This window comes from Pelophylax lessonae, assembly GCF_965119305.1.
Source record: "Pelophylax lessonae genome assembly, chromosome: 2".
Lineage (NCBI taxonomy): Eukaryota > Metazoa > Chordata > Amphibia > Anura > Ranidae > Pelophylax > Pelophylax lessonae.
The window spans coordinates 345,031,884-345,058,791 of NC_138769.1; the positions used below are offsets into that span (position 1 = coordinate 345,031,884).

The 26,908-nt window shown below is 45.2% G+C and overlaps 1 protein-coding gene across 3 annotated transcripts in view; it reads right to left on the bottom strand.

Annotated features, from left to right (window-relative positions):
- The window catches only part of LOC309545194 (uncharacterized protein), a 176,405-nt gene that overhangs the window by 810 nt on the left and 148,687 nt on the right, over positions 1–26,908 (bottom strand). The window lies entirely within an intron of this gene.

Below are 26,908 nucleotides of genomic sequence, written 5' to 3' on the forward strand. Positions count from 1 at the left end.
GATCACTTACCACTGAGAGAGAAGAACGGTCAGCTGTTGTAAACACAGCTGACCGTTCTCCCTGGAATGATCACAGAGCTCCTGTGATCCTTCTATATAGGATCACAGGTCTCTATTGTCATTCCACAAGCTACGCCACCCCACAGTTAGAAATATGCCCCTAAGTAGTAAGTACACATTTAACCCCTTGACCACCTACACCAGGGATCTGCAAACTGTGGCCCTCCAGATGTGGCAGAACTACAAGTACCATGATGCACAGCAAGACTCTGACAGCCACAAGCAAGACACCTAGAGGCAGAGGCATGATGGGACTTGTAGTTTTGCGACAGCTGGAGGGCCACAGTTTGCATATCCCTGACCTACACTGTTATCCCCTTCCCTGCCAGTGTCATTATTACAGTAACAGTGCATATTTTTAGTACTGAATACTGTAGTAATGTCACTGGTCCCCTCAAAAGTGTCAAAAATGTCAGTCAGGGGTCCGATCTGTCCGCCGCAATGTCGCAGTCCCACAAAAAATCGCAGATCGCCACCATTACTAGTAAAAAAAACCAATAAAATTACATAAATCTTTCCCGTAGTTAGTAGACGCAATAACTTTTGCACAAACCAATTAAAATACGCTTATTGAGATTTTTTTTTACCAAAAATATGTAGCAGAAAACAAATTGGCCTAAAATGTTAGAAAATGTTTATTTTTTATTTTTTTTTTTCTTGGGAATGTTATATAGTAGAATGTGTAGAATGTGAAAAATATATTTGTTTGTTTTCAGAATTGTCGCTTTTTTTTTTTTTTGTTTGTAGCGCAAAAAAATAAAAATCGCAGAGGTGATCAAATACCACCAAAAGAAAGCTCTATTTGTGGGGAAAAAAAAAAGACATCAATTTTATTTAGCTATAGCATCGCACGACCGTGCAATTGTCCATTAAAGTAAAGCAGTGCCGAATCACAAAATATGGCCTGGTCATTAACCACTTAAGCCCCGGAAGATTTTACCCCCTTCCTGACCAGGGCATATTTTGCGATTCGGCACTGCGTGACTTTAACGGACAATTGCGCGGTTGTACGACGCTGTACCCAAATGAAATTGATGTCCTTTTTTTCCCACAAACAGAGCTTTCTTTTGGTGGTATTTGATCAGCTGTGCGATTTTTTTGATCATGCGCTATAAACAAAAAAAGAGCGACAATTTTGCAAAAATAACAATATTTTTCACATTTTTTCACATGAAATTCCCCCAAAAAAAAATGTAAAAATCAAAATGTTTTAACATTTTAGGCCAATTTGTTTTCTGCTACATATGTTTGGTAAAAAAAAATCGCAATAAGCGTATTTTGATTGGTTTGCGCAAAAGTTATTGCGTTTACTAACTAAGGGAAAGATTTTTGTCATTTTGAATTTTTTTTTAACAAGTAATGGCGGCGATCTGCAATTTTTTTTGCGGGACTGCGACATTGTGGCAGACAGATCGGACCCTTGACTGACATTTTTGACACTTTTGGGGTTACCAGTGACATTACTACAGTAATCAGTGCTATACATATGCACTGTTACTGTACAAATGACACTGGCAGGGAAGCTGTTAACTTTATTGGAGAAGGAGGGGTTAAGTCTGTCTCTAGGCCTTGATTCTAACTGTAAAGGGGTGTGGCTTTTCATGTAACAGCAGAGATCTACGGTCCTACATAGCAGGACCATATGATCTCTGCTGCTACACAAGGGAGAAGGACAGGCGGCTTTGTTTACATTAGCCGCCTGCCTTTCTCCCTCTGTAACTGACGATCGCGAGTGCCCAGCGGACATCGGGCAGTATGCAGATGGCAGGGTTAGAATTTGATGTACACAGCAAGGATCCATGGATCCATCCTGCCTTATGTCAATGGTTCTGACTCCTGGCATACTGGTTTGTAGATTTTTTTTCATGGGTCATATCCTTACCCTGACCATCCTGTGAATGCTACAGCATGCCTGAATAATTATGGTGATCACCTGCACTGATTTAGGCCCCTTTCACACATACGGTCCGTTCAGTTCATCAGTTCAGTCACGTCAAATGTATCAGTTTTCCATCCGTTTTTCATCCGTTTTTCGTCAGTTGTCATCCGTTTTTCGTCAGTTGTTATCCGTTTTTCATCAGTTTTTCATCCGTTGTCGTCCGTTTTTCATCCGTTGTCGTCTGTTTTTCATCAGTTGACATCAGTTTTTCATCCGTTGACATCCGTTGTCATCAGTTGACATCCGTTTTTCATCCGTTGTCATCCGTTTTTCGTCCGATCCGTTTTTTTGACGGATGAAAAATAGGGCATTCATCCGTTCAAACAAACGGACATTGACAGAAATGGATGAAAACGGATGTTAACTGATGATCATCCGTTGTCATCCGTTTTTACATAGAGATGCATTGATGTCCGTTTTTCATCCGTCAACGGATGGATGAAAAACGGACAAACGGACAGCATGTGTGAAAGGGGCCTTATAGGTAACAAGATAGGTGTACCTAAAGAAGAATTCCAGGTATAGCTATTTCTTCGTAGTTGCATTAGTCCAGCTTGTACCATACCTGTAGAATCTGAAAATCACTGTAGTAGACATCTCTACTCCAGTGACCTCCACCCTACCTGTTGTATTGACCTTTTTATATACATTTTCAGTGTGTACTTATTTATAATGTTAGCATAACATTTATCTGAAAACAATTTTGTGAGTTTCCATGAGATACTGTGCCAAACACCCATTGACACGTAACCTTTTCCGCGTGAAAAAATGTTTTAACACACTGAACCAGAACATAAATCATAACAGCACAATGAAAGGTAAAATATATTTCAGATTACAAAAGCAAGCTTGGTAAATCAGTATGTGTTTTAGAAAAGCATCGCTGTCAGTTTAAAAAAAGATTAAGCGGTCAGACTATACTGTGCTTTCTGGCATGCACCCTTTTCATTCTCCCTTTGTCCCTGCAAGAAAGCTCACAGAATCAGAATGCATAAACATGCAAATACCTACATATCCAAAAAAGCATTTAGGATTGGAACAGGGCTGCTGAAAATGGGGTTGCACATGCCCTCCATGCTTCAGTTTGTGAATTAACAGAGAGTCTCTGTACTGAGTGCTTTATGTGCCATCACTCTACAGCTGAGGCTGCAGAGAAAGGATTGAGGAATCTGTGTCCTCAATTTCTTTCTCAGTCTCAAAAGTGAGGAAGCCCCCACAAGTGGTTCTGATAACGTCCAATTGAATGAAACGCGTCAGGATGGAGACACCAGTGCCAGTGGCGGAGCCAGAGGGTTAGCTGGGGTGGCAATTGCCACCCCAGACAAAGTCCTTGCCACCCCTGTTGCCACCCCGATCCTGGGCAGGTGCATGGCAGCGGAGGAATCGCAGGGGATCACTGTATGAGAGGTGCGGGTGGAGAGCTGGTAGGCATCCAGACAGTGATTAGATGGGCGGCTGCAAAGTAAGAGAGTGGAGCTGTCAAAATGGAGAACTGATGTCGGGGTGGACAGGGCCGATATACGGGGCTCCGCCCCCTTTTCCAATTACCTTATAGACCAAGGTAGCAGCTAGTTACTGCCCAGTAGAAGGACCCTGGTGATGTCAGAAGACCATGTGACTCTTTGGGCACATCGTACAGGAAGTACAGGAAGTAGACAGGAAGTGGTCACATCCCATATAGCTGCTCTGCAAGACAGGTGTGTTCTTGGGCTTTTATCTGCTTAAAGGTTTGTAATCTCTGAGTAGGACTGTCTCAAGGGGTGGCTCTGTCTGTATATGGGTGGGGATATGTCTTTATATGGGGGGGCTGGCTCTGTCTGTATGTGGGTGGGGGGGGGTGGCTCTGTCTGTATATGGGGGGATATGTCTGTACATGGGGGGGGTGGCTCTGTATATGGGGGGGTGGCTCTGTATATGGGGGGATATGTCTGTATATGGGGGGGGGGCTCTGTCTGTATATGGGGGGGGTGGCTCTGTCTGTATATGGGGGGATATGTCTGTGGCTCATAGTGATCACCTTTACTATGATCAGGTGAATATTTCAGTAATTTTCCAACCTGTTTATTCATATACAACTGGGGCTATAGCAATTCTGGTTTGAAGTGTATTCCTATGCTCTGGTCTCATTGCCCTTATCCATCATTCCTAGCCTGGCTATCACCCTCTCTATGGGTCAACTTTAAGAGGTTGGACGTCTCGGTCCCCCCCCCCCCCCTCTGTGCGTGCCTGGGTGGCATCACTTTTTTTACCTCCACTTTCGGCTTAAGAAAGGGTTCTGGTCATCTTAAGGTATCTTTATTTTAGTATCATTGTCTTACCAATATGTAAACTAATTGGGCACTCAATTGTAGGACTATTGAGATAAGCCCTATGTATATACACGTACTATGTCTTTTATGTTTTTTCTTTTTTGCTACTTAGAAATGTTCACTCTCGAGAAATATCTATGAAAACTCCTGAAGAAGCTATTATGAAGATGGCGAAACATGTAGAGTTGATATTTTCGAGTGCATTCTTTGATTTTATCATTTTATATTGATGTATTGTCTTGTCCTCACTTTCTATGTGTAATAAAATGTACAATTTTTGAGAATTCAGATTTTTCTCCATCATTTTGCACCGTTAAAGTCCCACTTTGCCCCCCTCCATTGTAGTTACTTTAATCAAAGGGATGTGGTGCTTTTTACTTCATCTCTAGCAATAATTCTTTAAAAAAGTATATGGGGGGTGTCTCTGTCTGTATATGGGGGGGAGGGTGGCTCTGTCTGTATATGGGGGGGGCTCTGTCTGTATATCAGGGGATATGTCTGTATATGGGGGGGGGGATATGTCTTTATATGGGGGGGGCTCTGTCTGTATATGGGGGGGATGTCTTTATATGGGGGGGTGGCTCTGTCTGTATATGGGGGGATATGTCTGTATATGGGGGGGTGGCTCTGTCTGTATATGGGGGGATATGTCTGTATATGGGGGGGCTGTCTGTATATGGGGGGGTGGCTCTGTCTGTATATGGGGGGGCTCTGTCTGTATATCAGGGGATATGTCTGTATATGGGGGGGGTATGTCTTTATATGGGGGGGTGGGTGGCTCTGTCCTGTATATGGGGGGGATGTCTTCATATGGGGGGGTGGCTATGTCTGTATATGGGGGGATATGTCTGTATATGGGGGGGTGGCTCTGTCTGTATATGGGGGGGAGGGTGGCTCTGTCTGTATATGGGGGGGGGTTCTGTCTGTATATGGGGGGGGTGTCTCTGTCTGTATATGGGGGGGAGGGTGGCTCTGTCTGTATATGGGGGGGGGTTCTGTCTGTATATCGGGGAATATGTCTGTAGATGGGAGGGGGTGGCTCTGTCTGTATATGGGGGGATATTTCTGTACATGGGGGGGGGTTGCTCTGTATATGGGGGGTGGCTCTGTATATGGGGGGGGGGGCTCTGTCTGTATATGGGGGGGGGCTCTGTCTGTATATGGGGGGGGTGGCTCTGTCTGTATATGGGGGGGAGGGTGGCTCTGTCTGTATATGGGGGGGGGGCTCTGTCTGTATATCGGGGGATATGTCTGTAGATGGGAGGGGGTGGCTCTGTCTGTATATGGGGGGATATGTCTGTACATGGGTGGGGGTGGCTCTGTATATGGGGGGGTGGCTCTGTATATGGGGGGATATGTCTGTATATGGGGGGGGCTCTGTCTGTATATGGGGGGAATATGTCTGTACATGGGGGGGGGGGTGGCTCTGTATATGGGGGGTGGCTCTGTATATGGGGGGTGTCTGTCTGTATATGGGGGGGTGTCTCTGGCTGTATATGGAGGGGTGGGGGTCTCTAGCTGTATATATGGGGGGTCACAGCCGCTGGTCAGGAAGGAAGCTGGCAGGGGGCGGGACCAATCTCACATCCTCAGCCTGGGAGGTGGTTCTTCGTCCTGCATCTTGTGACCTCACCACACTCTCTCCCTTCTCCTGTCAGGCGCTTACATAACGGAGTTCAGGAACGAAGCCTCCTTCTCTACTGACCAATCAGATCCCCCCTGGACAGGTCCCACCCTTCTACTTATTTCTTTTACTTTAAATAAACCAAGCTGCGCTAAACGATATAACAGTGCTATGACCACACGTGTGTATGTGATGAAAAAAAAATTTTTTCATCACATACACACGTGTGGTCATAGCACTTTATATCGTTTAGCGCAGCTTGATTTATTTAATTTATTGTTTGGTGTTGTCACACTTGAAGCTGCTGCTTCCTTTTCTTTCACATAGCGCGGTTATCCTTTTTTACACTTATTTCTTTTACTACCTTTTTTTATCAAGCCCCTTTTTGCTTTTATGGGTCAAACTGGGAAGGTCTGTGCTTCATTGGTGTACCACCCCATATCTGACCTCGCCTCTCCTCTGTTCTCTCTCCTCTCCTCCTGACCCCCTGTTCTCCTCTCCTCTGTTCTCTCCTCTCCGTTCTCCTCTCCTCCTGACCCCCTGTTCTCCTCTCCTCTGTCCTCTCCTCTCCGTTCTCCTCTCCTCATGACCCCCTGTTCTCCTCTCCTATGTTCTCTCCTCTCCGTTCTCCTCTCCTCCTGACCCCCTGTTCTCCTCTCCTCTCCTCTCCGTTCTCCTCTCCTCCTGACCCCCTGTTCTCCTCTCCTCTGTCCTCTCCTCTCTGTTCTACTCTCCTCTGTCCTCTCCTCTCCGTTCTCCTCTCCTCCTGCCCCCCTGTTCTCCTCTCCTCTGTCCTCTCCTCTCCGTTCTCCTCTCCTCCTGACCCCCTGTTCACCTCTCCTCTGTCCTCTCCTCTCCGTTCTCCTCTCCTCCTGACCCCCTGTTCTCCTCTTCTCTCCGTTCTCCTCTCCTCCTGACCCCCTGTTCTCCTCTCCTCCTGACCCACTGTTCTCTTCTCTCTCCTCTCCTCCTGACCCCCTGTTCTCCTCTTCTCTCTCCTCTCCTCCTGACCCCCTCTCCTCTTATCTGTTCTGTTCTCTCCTATTGACCTCCTGACCCCCTGTTCTCCTCTCCTCCTGACCTCCTGTTCTCCTCTCCTCCTGATCCTCCTGTTCTCCTCTCCTCCTGATCCTCCTGTTCTCCTCTCCTCCTGATCCTTCTGTTCTCCTCTCCTCCTGATCGTCCTGTTCTCCTCTCCTCCTGATCCTCCTGTTCTCCTCTCCTCCTGATCCTCCTGTTCTCCTCTCCTCCTGATCCTCCTGTTCTCCTCTCCTCCTGATCCTCCTGTTCTCCTCTCCTCCTGATCCTCCTGTTCTCCTCTACTCCTGATCCCCCTGTTATCCTCTCCTCCTGATCCCCCTGTTCTCCTCTCCTCTTCTCTCCTCCTGATCCCCCTGTTCTCCTCTCCTCTTCTCTCCTCCTGATCCCCCTGTTCTCCTCTCCTCCTGACCCCCTGTTCTCCTCTCCTCTGTCCTCTCCTCTCCGTTCTCCTCTCCTCCTGACCCCCTGTTCACCTCTCCTCTGTCCTCTCCTCTCCGTTCTCCTCTCCTCCTGACCCCCTGTTCACCTCTCCTCTGTCCTCTTCTCTCCGTTCTCCTCTCCTCCTGACCCCCTGTTCTCCTCTCCTCGTGACCCACTGTTCTCTTCTCTCTCCTCTCCTCCTGATCCCCTGTTCTCCTCTTCTCTCTCCTCTCCTCCTGACCCCCTCTCCTCTTATCTGTTCTGTTCTCTCCTATTGACCTCCTGACCCCCTGTTCTCCTCTCCTCCTGACCTCCTGTTCTCCTCTCCTCCTGACCTCCTGTTCTCCTCTCCTCCTGATCCTCCTGTTCTCCTCTCCTCTTGATCCTCCTGTTCTAATCTCCTCCTGATCCTCCTGTTCTCCTCTCCTCCTGATCCTCCTGTTCTCCTCTCCTCCTGATCCCCCTGTTATCCTCTCCTCCTGATCCCCCTGTTCTCCTCTCCTCTCCTCTTCTCTCCTCCTGATCCCCCTGTTCTCCTCTCCTCTTCTCTCCTCCTGATCCCCCTGTTCTCCTCTCCTCCTGATCCCCCTGTTCTCCTCTCCTCCTGATCCCCCTGTTCTCCTCTCCTCTCCTCTGTCCTCTCCTCATCTCCGTTTTCTCTTCTCCTTTCCTCTCCATAGCACCCCATGTCTGACCCTTGACTGAGGGGGGCATTGGGAGGAGCTTGGGCTGTACTGTTAAATGTGGGAGGGGCTTGGGTGGTACTTTAAAATGTGGGTCATCAAATTTACCTTCGGGCTGAAGCCCCTGGTCTTTTTCCCACCTGCACCATCTCCTGCTATTTACACAGCCAATGGGTGCATCGGAAGCGCTGTCTGTCAATCACATGCCTTAAATCTTCATCCCGATTCCCGCGGTCTTCCTGTCTTGGTGTGGGTCTTGTGGGATGGATCAGCTCTGAAAGGAGTTCCTGGGCAGCCTGCAGTGACTGAGGTGAGGGACAGTTTTGCCCAAGTAGTAGAAGCGCCTGTTCCTGTACAGTCTATGCTCCTTACCAAAAATGTTTCCCCCTTTAATAAGTCATTGTAATGCCACCCATATTCTTGCCCTTTTACCAGGGTGAAAGTACCCTAACACCTGTGCAGCATTAGTGTCAGCTTACTGTCAGTCACCCTGTTTAAAAGGACAGGAATATGGGTGGCATTACAATGATTTAGTAAAGGGGGCAAAATTATTTATAATAATTCTCCTAAATCCTGCTTTTTTTATTTTTAGCAGAGTGGCAGATTTCTTATGGGGCTAATAAGCCACAACAGCAAACCAAGTGTTTGGCTTATGGTTGTGGCATGGCCCCATTGACCTGGATAGCCAAATTTCACATAGGCTTAACATAAACCATCAAAGCTGTGGCACATGTAGAGGGGTTCCAGTTGTGATCTAGACTTTGAGTTGTCTGTTTTTACCATCCCCTGACCACTCAGAAAAAAGTCTTAAATGGGCAAAATTATCTGAAAAAACTGACCCTTTAACTACATCAGCTCCCCCTTAATGACCAGACCATTTTCTGCGATACGGCACTGCATTGCTTTAACCGACAATTGCGAGGTTGTGTGACACTGTACCCAAATACAACTGATGTATTTTTTTCCCAGATTTCTTTTGGTGATATTTGATCCCCTCTGCAGTTTTTATATTTTGCGCTATAAACATAAAATTTGCGACAAATCCTTTTTACTTTCTGCTATAAAACATTCCCAATGAAAAAAAATCAAAATTTTTCATAAATTTAGGCTAATATGTATTCTGCCACATATTTTTTGTAAAAAATCCTAAGTGTGTTTTGATTGGCTTGCAAAAAAGTTATTACATCTACAAACTATGGAACTTTTTATTTTTTTAATTGTTTTTACTAGTAATGGCAGCGATCAGCGATTATTAGAGGGACTGCGACATTGCGGTGTAATTGAACACTTTGTATATTGACCCCCCAAAATAATACCTTGCCACCCCTGTTTTAAAAGTCTAGCTCCGCCATTGACCAGTGCTGACATCAGGCCACTGTCCGATACCGAGTTGGTAGTGGCACCCATTGTCATATGGTTTTATGATTCATTTTATTTTGGCTTTGAACATACATATTCAATAAATACTACACTATGGAGACTTCACCTGGCTCCCGGTGAGCTTTATTTACTGCAGCTACATCTGGATGGTGCGAATTGCTGAACAGCTTTCCCCGCAACAGATGGCGGATCTACACTGAGCTTTTCCGATGCTGAGCTGATCTACACTGAGCTTTTCCGACACAACCCTGCCACACCCCCTGATCACTCAGGCCATGATGAATTAAAGCTAAAGGACGATTATTTTAACCCCCCTGGGGCATTTTTCTCAGGCTAATTTTTCTATTAGCGCTTCCAGCTAACCAATTCAATAATCGACTCGACTATTTAAGACTAGGGATGATCGAACGGTTCGGGTCGACCATCGGCTCGACCCAAACATTCGATGTTCGATATTTGGCCGAATTCCGAACTTTTTGCGGTAAAAGTTCAGAATTCGGCCACCAGAACCGCCCAAAATGCACTGGGACAGGAACTGGGCTTTAAAAGCCTGTGATTGGCCCAGAAACGTCAGCAAAAGCCAATGAGGGGGCAGGAGTCTCCTAGGAACGTGATTGGAGTGACTATGGGGACCAGAGGCCAATCAGGATTGAATACGCCCCCCAGTATATAAGATAGCACTGCCTAAACCCTAGCACAGTGATACATAGCCTGTTGAAGAGAGTGGAAGCATTTCTCTGACTCCTGCTTTGCTACACTACATTTTCTGCATAGACGAGTGCTTCTAAAGCTCCATATAGCAGAATTGCATTCAGCTTACAGCCAGTGTAGTTAGATACAGCGATTGTGCTGATTTTTTGAGTTACAATAAAAAAATTAAAAAAAAATTTAAGGGACAGTGTCAGTCTTCTGCTGTATGGAGCTTTTTATTTAGTGTGAGGAAAGGGATATCTAGTGTAGTTAGGCAACTTTGTACCACAGTAGTTAGATGTAATAATCGAGTTTCTGTAGGGAAAGTGAAAGTGTGAGGGTTCTGTGTAGTGAGCACGTTGCACAGTGCTGATATATCTACAGCAGGTATACGTGCTTGCTAGGCAGCAAAATACATTGCCTCAGTGACAACTTAACGCCTGTTCTTGAAAGCGTTAGGTCCACTGTGCAAAAGGCTTTGCAACTGTGCGTGACACGCATCTGCTGTGCTGTATTCAGCGACAACTGTGGGTCGCATAGCAGTGTGCGTTTTTCACCGCACACAGTTGCCAAAGCCTCAGTGACAACTTAACGCCTGTTCTTCAAAGCGTTAGGTCCACTGTGCAAAAGGCTTAGCTACTGTGCGCGACACGCATCTGCTGTGCTGTATTCAGCGACAACTGTGGGTCGCATAGCAGTGTGCGTTTTTCACCGCACACAGTTGCCAATGCCTCAGTGACAAATATGCCAGGTAGACCAAGAAAAGGCATACGTGGCCCTGCTGTGGAAAGGGGCACAGCTTCTAGGGTGTCTAGAGGCAGGGGTGGACGGGGTGGTCAGTCCTCAGCCAGGCCACCATTTGGATTGTTCTCCGGCAGTGGCCAAGCTATACGTCCACAGTACGTACAGGAGGTGGTGGAGTATATGACCAAACCCTCATCATCGGCATCATCTGCAACTACAGTGACCCAGGCAGAGAAAAGTGGTCAGTCTTCTGCAGTTGTCAGAACAAATACAGATGAGTCCATGTCCACCTCACGTCCTCCCTTAGACCCAACTTCAGAAATGGCAGAGGAGTCAGCTGAGCTGTTTGACCACAGTTTCGGCCATCTACTCCAGCCTGATGCTCAGTCCTTTATGGAGTCTAATGTTGGGTCTGAGTTTGAGGAGGAGGCAGAGCAAGCAAGAGGGGAGAGCAGATGGCCCGCTCCATCTAAGGCCGCACTTGTTGTCTCCCGGGCCAGGCCTGATGCTCAGTCTTTGATGGAGTCAGATGTTGGGTCTGAGGTTGAGGAGGAGGCAGAGCAAGCAAGAGGGGAGAGCAGACGGCCCGCTCCATCTAAGGCCGCACCTGTTGTCTCCCAGGCCAGGCCTGATGCTCAGTCTTTGATGGAGTCAGATGTTGGGTCTGAGGTTGAGGAGGAGGCAGAGCAAGCAAGAGGGGAGAGCAGACGGCCCGCTCCATCTAAGGCCGCACCTGTTGTCTCCCGGGCCACTATACACACCTCTTCTTGCTGGGCCTTTTTTGAGACATCCCATGCATACCGAACAGTTGCGATCTGCAAGATTTGTAAGAAGGGTATAAAACGTGGCAAAAATGTGAACCACCTGGGTACAAGCTGCCTAAACAGGCATTTGACAACCCACCACTCGGCCCGTTGGCAGGAGCATTTGAAGAACCCACAAAAGGGCCAAAGATCGGTCAGTCGGCCTCCTAGTCCTCCTCGCGCTCCTCCTCGTGCTCCACCTGCACATCAGTCTGTTCCTGGCCCTGCTATAGTCACTCGTCACCTGTTGGCAGCCTCCACTGACAGGGATGATGATATAGCAGGCAGTGTCGCATCTACCTCCAGCACACCACCAGCTGTAACATCTAGATGCCAAATTTCGATTCCACAAATGCTGTAAAGGAAAAAAATGTATACTCCCCGCCACCCACATGCCCAGCATCTAAACAGTAGTTTGACAAAACTACTGGCTCTGCAACTGTTACCATTTAACCTGGTAGAGTCTGCTCCCTTCCGTGACTTCGCAAAATGTGCAGTTCCACAGTGGCAGGTGCCAAGTCGGCATTACTTTGCCCGTAAGGCCCTGCCATCCCTATGCCAACATGTGGAAGGCAATGTAGTGTCGTCCCTGGCCAAGTCAGTCAGCCGTAAGATACACCTGACGGCTGACACTTGGTCAAGCAAACATGGGCAGAGACGGTACATTTCTGTCACTGCTCATTGGGTGACACTGCTTGCCAGCGGAAGGGATTGTAGCCAGGGCTCGGTGCTGCAGCCAGTGTTGCCCCCACGTCTGCAAACAGCTGGTGGTGTCGCTGATCCAGGTAGATCGATTACTTCTACCACCTCCTGCTCCTCCTCCTCTACCTCCTCCATGCCCTCCTCTGCAGAATGGTCCTTTGAATATGATGAGGTACCACGTAAGCGTTCAAAAGGCTATTCTATGTCTCAGGCCAAAAGGTGTCACGCAGTGCTGCAGCTTGTGTGTCTAGGGGACAGGCGACACACTGCCCCTGAGATTCTTGGGGCTCTGCAGGCACAGGCCCAGAGGTGGTTGACACCACGCCAGCTGCAGCCAGGGATGGTGGTTACCGATAATGGGTCAAACCTCCTGGCCGCCCTTCGTCAGGGAAAGTTAACCCATGTGCCATGCCTGGTGCATGTCCTGAATCTCGTGGTACAGCGGTTTTTGAACTCGTACCCGGGAATGCAGGATGTCACTTCAGGCGGTCGTACAGTGCCACTGCATGTTTGGCCAAAGTGCAGCGCGAGTTTCACCTGCCGGTACACCGCCTTGTCTGTGACATGTCCACCCGCTGGAACTCCACCTTTGCTATGCTGCAGCGCCTGTACGCGCAGCAGAGGGCCCTCAATGAATATCTATGCGAGTACAGCACCAGCACTTGCTCTGCGCGCCTGGGCTTCTTTTCACCACGGCAGTGGCTTTTGATTAAGGATGCATGCGCTGTCCTCTCGCCATTTGAGGAGGCCACAAGGATGGTCAGCCGGGACAGCGCATGCATCAGTGACACCCTACCGGTACTGTTTTTGTTGGAGCACACTCTGCGTGGCATTATGGACAGGGCACTGGAGGGAAAGCAGCAGGAGGAAGAGGAGGACTTCCTTGCCTCTCAAGGCCCCCTTTATCCTGAGAATCCTGACCCCATTATGCCTAGCTCCCAGAGGCCCGAGCAGGATCCAGGGGTGGAAGAGGAGGAGGAGGACGACGAATCTTCGGGAACTTTTGCAGGCTTTGAGGAGGAGGAGGAAGACATGCGGCAATCTGCAAGGCCTAGTTTGACTCCCTCGGGACACTTTGGAGTAGTGCGTGGCTGGGAGGAGGAGGAGCCCGTTCAAGATAATGTAGTTTTGAGTGACCTCGAGGAGTCAGCTTCTGAGGCCTTCGCTAATTTGCGACGCATGGCAAACATCATGCTTCAGAGCCTGCGAAAGGACCCCAGAATCAAGGCCATTAAACAGACTGACCACTATTGGTTAGCCACCCTACTTGACCACTGGTACAAGTCAAAAGTCTCGGAGCTTTTCCCATCCACCCAGAGAGTCCACAGGATCAAATCCCTTGAGGACAGTCTCAAGAGGATTCTGGTGAACATGTTCCCCGACTCCCGTAGGGTGCAGGGGCGGGGACAACCTACCATGGATTCTACTGCTGGTCACGAGAGGAGCGTTGGAGAAGGCGTGCGGTTGACGGATGCCTTTCTCTCTTTTTTTAGTCCTCACCGTCCAGGCCTCTCAGCTGCCACATCGCATCGACAGCGTCTGCATCACATGGTGGACGATTACGTCAGGGCACAAAGTGACACAGAGGGCTTTTCATGTGACGAAGCCGATCCACTGGCATACTGGGTCTTAAGATTAGACCACTGGCCAGAACTGGCCCAGTATGCCATGGAGTTGTTGGCCTGCCCTGCTTCCAGTGTCCTATCAGAAGGGGCATTCAGCGAAGCAGGAGGATTCGTCACAGACCATCGAACGGGACTCTCCACCGACTCAGTCGACCGTTTGACATTCATTAAAATGAATCAGTCGTGGATATCAAGCTTTGATGCACCTGATGCAGACCTTGTAGACTAGGCTATTGTTGTGATGTGGCTGCTGAGCCTCAGTTTAAGCCTGGACCACGGTGCCACCCTCAAACCATTCTCTCATTCTCTTTACGTTCACAGAACCTCATTTTGGTTATAACAAAAATACCATGTTTGCGCACCTGTTCCACAGGTGCACACCTTTATAATTTTTGGGCCTCCTTCAACACCAGCTCTTTGGGGTTACGGTGGGGAGGCTACGCTAAACAAAAACTACCATGTTTGCGAACCTGTTCCACAGGTGCACACCTTTATAATTTTTGGGCCTCCTTCAACACCAGCTCTTTGGGGTTACGGTGGGGAGGCTACGCTAAACAAAAACTACCATGTTTGTGAACCTGTTCCACAGGTGCACACCTTTATAATTTTTGGGCCTCCTTCAACACCAGCTCTTTGGAGTTACGGTGGGGAGGCTATGCTAAACAAAAACTACCATGTTTGCGAACCTGTTCCACAGGTGCACATCTTTATAATTTTTGGGCCTCCTTCAACACCAGCTCTTTGGGGTTACGGTGGGGAGGCTACGCTAAACAAAAACTACCATGTTTGCGAACCTGTTCCGCCAACACCCAAACAACAATTTTTGCGCACCTGTCACACAGATGCATATCATTGTAATTTTTTTCCTTACAAAGGCAATTATTGCCTTCATGACCAGCACTTTCATAGGGATATGGTGTCAAGGCATCGTCGGCACCACCAAAGGCCCAATTTTTAAGCATCCTTTACTTCTATTCAAAGTCAAGAGACAACAGTATTCATCAAAAACATCTCTAATCTTGTTCACTGTGCACTACATTGTGGCCCCTACCCCTAACCCGAACCCTCAATGTATCCGTGCATATATATCTGTTTCTTGTGAGAATTCAAGTTAAAGTGCACCAAACACCATTTTACATGAAATAAAGTGCAACTACATACATCTTTTGACTTCTTGAAAACATTTGGTAATAATAGCCCCATTGTGAAAATACACCTGTTAATTATATGCACATTTAAAGAGACAGCACCTTTTTCCAAAATAATCTCTAATCTTGTTCCCAGTGCACTGCATTATGTCCCCATCATACACATTGGCTGTGCCGTTGATTAGGAGCAAAAGAAAGGTGCGGTTAAGCAAAAAAGTCATTTTTGACGGTTTGGTATGCTAAAATTCTGGTTCTGGACATGCTACAGAGCTGAAACTTCACAGGTACACCTTTTAGACCCCCCAGACACTAAATACAAAGAAACCTCTTTTTTTTTTTTTTCATTTTTTCAATAATTGGCTCTCTATCAAAAACGACAATTTTTAAGAACTTTTTTTGTGTGATTAATAGTCCCTGGGGCATGACCCAGAACCCTAGGCACTTTTTAGGGGCATTTATAGGGTTTTGGGGCTTCAAAATTGTGTTTTATTGATTACCGAAGTTCGGGTCCCATTGATTTCAATGGGGTTCTGAAATCCGAACCGAACTTTCGGGAAATTCGGGTGTTCTGGTCGAACCGAACTTTTCAAAAGTTCGATCATCCCTATTTAAGACTAATGCAATATGACCATTTTTGGCAGTTAAAGTGTTTCTAAACCCATATGCACATGCTTTACTATATATGAAATGTATTGTATTATTAATTCACAGTTTATTTTTTGCCAAATAATAATACTTGTAAATAGCTTTTAAAATCTTTTCTAAGTCGGTCTTCTTCTTAAGTCATTGTGAAATATGTGGACGGAGCACATTCCCTGGGTGTAACGTGTCTTTCATTTGTAGGTTATGGCCTTTGCTCTGGTCAGAGAGCTAATTTGCGCTCTGGCAGCCAGTCACATGAGTGTAAAAAAGTGATGTGTGTATATATATATAACTAGAATTAAAAAAAAAAAACCTTGCTTTAGTTCATGAACATTTATTTATTCATATTAACAAAGAAAAATATTCTCAGTCGCACCACATGACAGTCCTGAATATCAAGCATGCATAGTCATCTTGGCCTTTTTATTATTTTTTTTTTATTTACACTTAGTCTTGTGAGTGTGCATGCAGTAGACCAAAGAATCAGGAAAGCAAAGAGGAAGTGCTCTTTGGCATGATGCCAGTATATGCCTGAGAAGATTTTAAAGAAAAAAAAAAAAAAAAAAAATATATATATATATATATATATATATATATATATATATACAGTATCTCACAAAAGTGAGTTCACTCACATTTTTGTTAATATTTTATTATATCTTTTTAGGTGACAACATTGAAGAAATGACACTTTGCTACAATGTAAAGTAGTGGGTGTACAGCAGGCATGTCCAACCTTCATCCCGGGGGCCGCATGCGGCCCAGAACCGCAGGCAATGCGGCCCACTGCCTCCTGACAGTTTTTAATTTTTTTTGCTGGGAAGGAAGGGAAGTCGAGTCGGGGGCATGGCCACAGCGGTTTCCAACTAACTGTAGACAGAGCCCGCCTTGGAGGGGAGGGGAGGGGAGGAGGGGGGGGCGATTGCCCATGGATTACGAACAGAGGGGGGATCTCCTGCTTACCCGGTGGCTGCTCTCATATGAAGCCCCGCCTTCTTGACTGGCTCCTGTGATAGACAGCACATTGGTGACGTCTATCATAGGAGCCGGTCCAGGAGGCAGGACTTCGTATGACAGCGATCGCCGGGTAAGCGGGATTTCCCCGCTCTGTGTAATCCAGCGACTCTCCTCTATCTTAATTGCAGACTGCATTGGATGGGCTTGCACTGGTGAGGCTACATTGGATGGGCACTGATCAGGCTGCATTGGATGGGCATGCACTGGTGAGGCTGCATTGGAGGGGCACGAACTGGTAAAGCTGCATTGGATGGGCACTGTTTAGGCTGCATTGGATGGGCATGCACTGGGCTGCAAGTGCCGTGCGATCTCCTGGCTGCTGCGGGAGACTTAGGATGTCTGCAGTCGGTGACAGAGCTGATGCTTCCTGTATAGTTCCAGCTCTGTCACAGGCAGAGTGATATGAAATGCACTCCACCTGTGACAGGAGCGATACAGGAAGCAGCGGCTCTGCTCTCTACTGCAGCCGCTGCTTCCTCCAGGAGAACCCGCCGCATGACCAGCATTACCCACCAGCAGTCTGCAAAATAAGTAGAAAAGGTAAAAAGGTATGTGCATTAGCGTGTGTAAATTGTTGCAATATGTTTTTTAATAACTAGTTGTGTTTTGTCATAATAATATGTCATGTCCTTGTTCATACATGTATAAATAAGGACATTACATTTTCTGGCTGTCTAAGTCACATGTGCTAGGAATGCAACTAGCCTCCAGCACATAACTGTAAATATCCGAGCATGTGCAGTGTTTCTGACTCCTACCACCATGACCACTTCAAATCACTGAAGTGGTCATGGTGGTTAGAGTGTTCCTTTAATATCTCCCAGAAGACGTAAACCTCTGTATACTGGTTACATTTCATTTGATCGTCCTCTAGTTGTGTTAAATTAGTGCTGGGGGGGGGCGTGGTGGCGCGGGAAAGGGCACAGCGGCGTTTTATTGTTTATCTACCTTAACTATAGTATATATTTTATATGCGGCCAGAGAAAATTTCTCTACACTCAATGTGGCTCAGAGAAGCCAAAAGGTTGGACACCCATGGTGTACAGCTTGTATAACAGTGTAAATTTGCTATCCCCTCACTGGCAACAAAAGAGAGTACACCCTTAAGTGAAAATGTCTAAATTGGGCCCAAAGTGTCAATAATTTGTGTGGCCACCATTATTTTCTTGCACTGCCTTAACCCTTTTGGGCATGGAGTTCACCAGAGCGTCATATGTTGCCACTGGAGTCATCTTCTACTCCTTCATGAGGACATCAGAGCTGGAGGATGTTAGAGAGCTTGCACTCCTCCACCTTCCATTTGAGGATGTTCCACAGATGCTCAATAGGGTTTAGGTCTGGAGACATGCTTGGCCAGTCCATCACCTTTACCCTCAGCTTCTTTAGCAAGGCAGTGGTCATCTTGGAGGTGTGTTTGGGGTCATTATCATCTTCGAGTACTGCCCTGCGGGCCAGTCTCCAAAGGGAGAGGATCATGCTCTGTTAAAGTATGTTACAGTACATGTTAGCATTCATGGATCCCTCAATGAACTGTAGCTCCCCAGTGCCGGCAGCACTCATGCAGCCCCAGACCATCACACTCCCACCAACATGCTGGATCAAAAACCGCAGTGTTTTTATTGTCAACATTTCGATGAAGCTCAGTCCATCTTTCTCAAGACTTGTGAAAGATGGACTGAGCTTCATCGAAATGTTGACAATAAAAACACTGCTGTTTTCGATCTTCCTCTGCTGCAAGACCCGTGAGTGCCTCTCAACCAGTTCTGGATTTATATGGATGGAGCACCTGGGCATTTACTTCAAAAATAGAGTGCCGTGGCTACCCTTGGAACTATATATATATTAATATATATTTAGATATTAGAAACAAGAATTGCAATAATGTGTTAACGATTGTAGTAATATTTAAATCTTTTTTTAAGCTGGATAGCTGGGGAGGAAAGAGAAAGCTCTCAACTTCCTCACAATTAATATGGAGCATGCGCAGACAGAGTGGCAATGCAGATGACAGTGGATCACCTGCAGTAGTACTGTCACTCAGACTTGAGACTCCGACTTTTCGGCCGAACAACATCTGGTGTGCATGCTATAAAATTTTTGTTGGCCGTCAACAGAACGTCCGATTTTCCGTCAGTCAGTACAGATTTCGGCAGACAAAAATCAGATGAGCAAGACTGGGCATGCTCAGAGAAGAAAAAACACACGGAAAGTAAACCAGCACATGACCTCACTTCTGAAGTTGGTTTTTGTTGGCCGAGAAAATTTGTGTGCAGTCTAGAGCACATTTCAACCAACACAACAACACTGGACAAAAGCCGGCCGATCGGTCGGCCGATAATCGTTGCGTGTGTACGAGGCATAAGGAAGAACTGACAGGATCAACAGGTAATAATTACAAGAATATAATTTAGATATAAAAGAACAGCATGCAGTCACATAAAATATTTCTGGAGTGTAAGTTTTGGGTTTAATGAACCTTTAGGCCTCATGCACACTGGATGTTTTTCCAGCTACTCCTAGGGGCGTAATTTTTTTTTACAGCTTAAAAATGCTTCTATATGGTATTTTTTGTGTCCATACACACAGGCTTTTAGAAGCTATAAGTGGTATAGGGGTTTTCAAGCTGCAAAAAAAAAACCCAGGGTCTGTGCATTCTGGAGCAGCAGGGTTACAGCTGTAAAAACGCCTGACATGGTTAAAGCACGAGTTAATGCTGTATACAGCATTAAGCCCCGTCACTGGATTTGGGAGTGGAAAATAGAAGAGGGCAGAGAAACTCTGCTAATCGCTGATGCAGCTAAACGCACATTAAAGCGGTTGTAAACAGCTAGTGATTTTTTTTGGGGGGGGGGGGTAAATCTGTGGGATAAAGCCATAATGTGCTAGTATGCATCGCAAACTAGCACATTATGTTAAATGAAAATGAAGCCCCCTTGTGCCGAGAAGTCAGCGCTGCCGGTGCCTCCATCTTCACTCGTCTTGCTTTCGGGTTCATGGACTCCGACTCTGACTCGCACAGGAGCCATCACAGGGCTCTGAGGGCAAAGCACGGGCAGCCATTCCTTCAGAGCGCATGGGCCAGTAATGTCACTGCCTGCATGTAATGTAAATATCTCCTAAACACTGCCCGTTTAGGAGATATTTACACTACCTATAGGTAAGCCTTATTATAGGCTTAAATATAGGCTTTTACCTATAGGTAAAAGCAAGAGAAGAAAATTTACTCCAAATTGTTGGTGATTCCCACACAATATGAAAAACCATTAAATGAAGGTGTAATAAAAAAATAGTGTACAAATAAACATATAAAAAGGCATGTTATCCATAACACATATAGGATGAGTAAAGTCCTCAGATCATTCACACTGATCCCAAAACAGCCAAAGAATGAACTTCAATGAATCAGGAGATCTTCAATACAGTCATTAATGAATCAATATATCCGTATATGTGAAGTAGAGGGAGTAGCCCCTTACCAGATAACGTTGCAATGTGAGCCTTAATCGTGAACACGCACTTTCCACACATGAATAAAGTGAAAGATCACCCAAGTGTTAGTGCAAACTTCTTACCAGAAGTATGAAGAGGGTAGACATGAACCAATGTTGATACATGGATGCGCCCGGTGAAAGGTGTCCAATGGCGGCTCCAATACGTGGACTTAGGCATTTCTCCACTACACCTTATCCAACTCGCAAATGTGGCTGGTAATAATATTCTCTAGTGTAGCTCCCCCATGGTGGAAAAAAATATAAGGTGCCAATAGTGCATTATCCTTTAAAAAACTTTATTAAAAATAAATACACACTTACATGGCAGAGGAGGAACTAAGCACAAACAATGGTTCCAAGAACTTGGCCGCCTGCAGTGCGGACCCCGTGGCGTGGCGTGACGGCGTGGCTGCTCCCCCCGGTGCATTTCTCCTTATCAGGCGTCAGCTGGGACCGGAGCACGTGCTACTTCGGGCTACTCCCTCTACTTCACATATAAGGATATATTGATTCACTAATGACTGGATTTAAGATCTCCTGATTCATTGAAGTTCATTCTTTGGCTGTTTTGGGATCAGTGTCAATGATCTGAGGACTTTACTCACCCTATTTGTGTTATGGATAACATGCCTGTTTATATGTTTATTTGTACACTATTTTTTCATTACACCTTCATTTAAAGGTTTTTCATATTGTGTGGGAATCGCCAACAATTTGGATTATTTTGATGTGAATTTATTTTTATTTCTTATTCTTGTTGAGGGCACTACACTATTTTCTAGCTTGTTCAGTTAAGCTTTGACAAAAGAACCTGGAAGCCGATTGGTTACTATGCACAGCTGCACCAAATTCTGTCTGCACCATTTTTAGTAAATCCCCCCAGCAGCCTGGCCAACTAAGCAGCCAAAAATTCTGAAAGCAGTAGAGGATGACAGTACCCATGATCTAATGGGAGCACTGGCAGTGCAGCTCTGAAGGTATCACTAGCCGGATAAGTCTGCCATAATGTTCTAATATGTTGTCCATACTAGCACATTATGGCTAAAAGCTCCTGGAGCCCAGCATTTTTGTGAAGGTTTAATTCCACTTTAAATAACAAGAACTAAAAGGGTCATTTGAGGAGGGCTATGGACAAAGGGATTTGGTTCCAACAGAGGGACAGTCCTTCCAAATGAAGGAATGTTGTAAGCTCTGCACATCACAGTTTACTCCTGTAAGAAAGAGTGATCCAGAATCCAGACCCAGAATTTCATGGTCAGCGAGAATCCAAAGCACCACTCAGACAGATTCTGTTTGTTACAAGGGCAGGTATACAGTATGCTGCACTTGAGAACCAATCAAAATGTTTGTTTCATTTTCAGACCTGGACTGCCGAAATTACAGTTGAAAGCCAATTTGTTAACTTTTTTCTTACAGAATACTTTTTATACGTCAACTTCTTTCATACATCAGTTCCTTTCCATCCCTGAGACAACAGAGCAGGTGTGGAGAGATCTCCCCAATAGTATGCAGACAGAAGTAAAAATATATAATAATAAAACAATGTTCATAGGACAAACAGAATTGGGAGGAGCTTAGACATGTACTCGCTTTCCACTCCATTCGGTTGCGTGGAAACACTGGTGAGAGACATGGGGTTGAACTGTCAGAAGGGTGAGAGAAGCCAAGTGGTCCCTAAAAGAGAGTGCAAACAGCAGCAGGTGGATTATATCAGATGAATCAGCAGTGTAAAGAGTTTTGCTTATTAATAAAGAGTTGTTTTTAACCATTTCCATACCGCCAGCTGTCATATGGCATCCTTAGGTTTGAGTGGAGATATGTGAAAGATGCCTGCATATCTTTTTTTTTCAGTCGGCAATTCCCTTCACAGTAGAAACAATCATAGTGGCAGCTCAACCACCTAATTGCTTTTACAGGCGGCGGGAAGGGATGTCCCCCACCCCCTCCTGCCGTCGTCCGATGCTTCTACCGGCTTGCCCGTGCGTTCGGCGACCCGGGAAAGGAATCTGCCAAATGGTCCCCTGTCATCTCTATGACTCTCGGAGGCCAGGCGCAATGGCATGATGTCACACCCAGCCCAGGCAATTGTAAACACTGCCGTGTGTTTGGCTGGAAAGCCTGATATCTTTTTTTTTTTTCGACCCCAGGCTTTCCAGCCTAGAGGAGAGATCTAGACCCCAGATTTCTCCATAAAGAGGACCTGTCACGCCCTATTCTCATTACAAGGGATGGTTACATTCCTTGTAATAGGAATAAAAGTGATAAAAAGTAAATAAATAAATAAAGGGAAAGTGTAAAAAAAAATAAAATAAATGAAAGCGCCCCTGTCCCTTCATGCTCGCACACAGAAGCAAACACATACGTAGGTTCCGTCTGCATATGTAAACAGCGTTCAAACCACACATGTAAGGTATCAGTGCGAACGTTAGAGTGAGAGCAATAATTCTAGTATAAGACCTCCTTGTAACTCTAACCTTTAAAAAATGTTAAAGCGTAGCCTATAGACATTTTAAAGTACCGAAGTTTAGCACCATTCCACGAGTGTGCGCAGTTTTAAAGTGTGACATGTTAGGTATCTATCTACTCAACATAACATCATCTTTCACATTATACAAAAATATTGGGCTAACTTTCCTTTTTTTTTTTTTTTTTTTATTCATGAAAGTGTTTTTTTTCCAATAAAAAATTTGCTTTTGAAAAATTGCTGCGCAAATACCGCATGACATGAAAAATTGTAATGACTGCCACTTTATACCCTAGGGCAGTGATGGCGAACCTTGGCACCCCAGATGTTTTGGAACTACATTTCCCATGATGCTCATGCACTCTGCAGTGTAGTTGAGCATGGGAAATTTCCATCAGGGGTGCCAAGGTTCTCCATCACTGCCCTAGGGTCAGTAATTTTTTCAGTAATTTTCTAGCAAAAAAAATGATGGTTTTTACTTGTAGGAGAGGAATGCCGGAATTTGCCAGGTATAAAAGTGGTTAAACAATGGGGGTTGACGTATATGGCAAATAGGCTGTTCACTTTGCAAGGGAATTTTCCCTTAGCTTGGTAAATATGGTAGAAATTTACTTTGCAAAAAATACAAAAGGAAAATTTAAAATGGCATTTTTGCTTGCACATGATTAGATGATGGGAGTCAGCAGAGCTTCACCTCAATCTCTAAGCTAAGGGAAAATCCCCCTGCAAAGTGAATAGCCTATTTGCCTTTACTAAATCAACCCTGGCGTCACACTAACTGGAGCCTTTTTATTCTCTATTATTTATTTTCTTCCACCGCCCTGCTGATAAGATTACCTAGTTGTGGATAAGGTGGAGTAGAGGAGGGTTACTAAGGAGAAAAGCTAATTAGACCTCTCTTAACACAAAGGTAATTTACCTCTGGTGAGTCATCTATGAGAGCAAGGGTGTGGGGCAATACATCTAGGTTTTTTTTTTTTTACACATTTATTTGTTTTTGTTTTTTTCAACACACAGTGGGGTTGATTTACTAAAGGCAAACAGCAGTTGCTCCAAAGCTTAGTAAGTGCCGGTTCACACATATGCAATGTCAGACATTGCATGTAATTTGCAGTGCGCTGCACTGCAAATCACATGAAAGTGTCTGTGCATTGCAAATTCAGCCATACAGATTTTATGGCTGAATTTGCATCGCATTCAGACTAAAGTCGCACAGGACCCTTTTTTTGATCCGCACCAAAATCGGATCTCATAGGTGTTCACACTTATGCAGTCTGATTCATGTCCAAACTGACAGTTCGCACTGCGATATGCAAACTAATCTGGGGGTGTCGTTAACTTTGTATTGACACCCCCAGCGATTTGCATATGGCAGTGTGAACTGCTTGCGAGTTGAGTGCGATGCAGGAACCTGCAGTGGATTTGCAGGATTCCTGCATCGCATATGTGTGAACCGGCACTAAATGTGCAGAAGCTCTGCTGCTGTTTTTTTTTTTTCCTTGCACGTGATTGGGTATACTTTGCAAAGTGAAGCTTAACCTTATTTTCAACTGCACTTTGCAAAGTGCACAGTCTATTTGCTCTTAGTAAATCAACCCCAGTATATCATTGGTGCAGCAGTGAGTTAGAGCTTTTTTGAAACAAAGTATATACATTTATTGAAGCATTTCATATACAATTCTATTTTGGTATACATGGGTTGTAGTAAGGATGATCGAACTTTTGAAAAGTTTGGTTCGGCCAGAACATCCGAACTTCCCGAAAGTTCGGCCCGGATTTCAGAACCCCATTGAAATCAATGGGACCCGAACTTAGAAAACTTTAAGCACAGGAATATGGCTTCTCTGCTGTAACACCTTGCCGGTTTAATAGAAGGCATTATTTTGGGTTCTTTGCAGTCAGGAAAAACATCTGAACTTGTGTATAGTGGTACTGTGCACAAGTTCTGATGTTTTGCCTGCCTCCAAAACCCCCCAAAAAATGCCAGCAAAAACACACCTGGGCATTTTTTTTTTTGACGCTAGCGTTTTTTTTTGGCATTTTTTGGGGTTCTTTTGCCTGCCTCAAAAGAACCCCAAAAAACACTAGCGTCAAAAAAAAATGCCCAGGTGTGTTTTTGCTGGCATTTTTTGGGGGGTTTTGGAGGCAGGCAAAACATCAGAACTTGTGCACAGTACCACTATACATGCCCAGTACTTAGTAGGGATGATCGAACGGTTCGGGTCGACCATTGGTTCGACCCGAACATTGACTGTTCGAGGTTCGGCCGAATTTAGAACTTTTTGCTGAAAAAGTTCGGAATTCAGCAACCAGAACCGACCAAAATGCAATGAGCCAGGAAATGGGCTTTAAAAGCCTGTGATTGGACCAGAACCATTAGTAAAAGCCAATTGAGGGGGCAGGAGAATGCTAGGAATGTGATTGGAGTGACTAGGGGATCCCTAGGCCAATCATTAGTGAATACGCCCCCCAGTATATAAGATAGCCCCCGCCAAATTCCTAGCATTGTAATACAGGGACATGGAAGAGAGTGGAAGCAGTTCTGTTAATTTTACTTTAAAAGTGTAATTTAGCATTTATTAGTGTGAGGAAAGGGATATCTAGTGTAGTTAGGGTGCTATTTTCCACTTTAGTTAGATGCAAAAATTTAGTTTCTGTAGGGAAAGTGTTAAGTGCCAGGGTGACCGTAATGTAGTGTAGGGTGAACTGACACTGACTGCTATGGCAGGGTGACCAAACCCTTCCATATCAGGGTGACCGCTATAGAGAAAACATTGTTTCTCTTAGGTCACATTCAGTGCACTAATATGGCTTCTCGCCGGTCAGCCTGCTTTTTGGCTGCAGGCGTTTATAGGGATTTTTTGAGGACAAGTTTGGAGTCAGGCATGACATCTGAACTTGTGTATTGGGGTATATATACACACACATGTCTGTATATAAACACCTGCACATATATAGGTGTGAAAGGAGCAGAAAACTATACTTGCGCTAATTAAATAATTAACACCAATATGGTTACGCTCCTATCACACCTATATATGTGTATGTGTAAAATACATATAAGTGTGTGTGTATATATATACCCCTATACAGAAGTTCAGATGTTTTGCCTGCCTCCAAAGAATCCAAAAAAATGCCCAAAAAAAAAAACGCCCAGGTGTGTTTTTGCAGCAGGCGTTTTTTTGGGCATTTTTTTGGGGTCTTTGGAGGCAGGCAAAACATCTGAACTTCTGTATAGGTGTATATATACACACACACTTATATGTATTTTACACATACACATATATAGATGTGATAGGAGCGTAATCATATTGGTGTTAATTATTTCATTAGCGCAAGTATAGTGTTCTGTTACTTTCACACCTATATATGTGTATGGGTGTCATGCCTGCCTCCAAAGAACCCAAAAAAATGCCCAAAAAAAACCCTGCAATAACACACCTGGGCGTTTTTTTTTGGCGCAGGCGTTTTTTTGGGCATTTTTTTGGAGGCAGGCAAAACATCTGAACTTCTGTATAAGGGTATATATACACACACACTTATATGTATATATACCCATACACATATATAGGTGTGAAAGTAGCAGAACACTATACTTGCGCTAATAAAATAATTAACAACAATATGGTTACGCTACTATCACACCTATATATGTGTAAAATACATATAAGTGTGTGTGTGTATATATACCCCTATACAGAAGTTCAGATGTTTTTTTTTTGGGCGCTGGGGTTTTTTTGGGCATTTTTTTGGGTTCTTTGGAGGCAGGAAAAACATCTAAACTTCTGTATAGGGGTATATATATACACATATACTTATATGTATTTTACACATACACATATATAGGAGCATAACCATATTGGTGTTGTTAGGAACACTCCCTGTGTACACTGAAGTGCTGTCATGAATCTGCCAGTTAAGAGTTAACTTAGTGCAGACTAATTGCACTAATTGGCAAAAGGCTGGCCTATTTAAACACCACAGCAGCACTGAGCCATTGCTGTCTTGTTTGCAGCTTTACCTGTACTTCCTGATCCTGAACCTGCTGTTTCCTGTTGACTTCCTGATCGACCTCCCGGCTTGTCTACTACTTCGTCTGCTTGCTGCCCGCCCTGCCCTTGGCTCG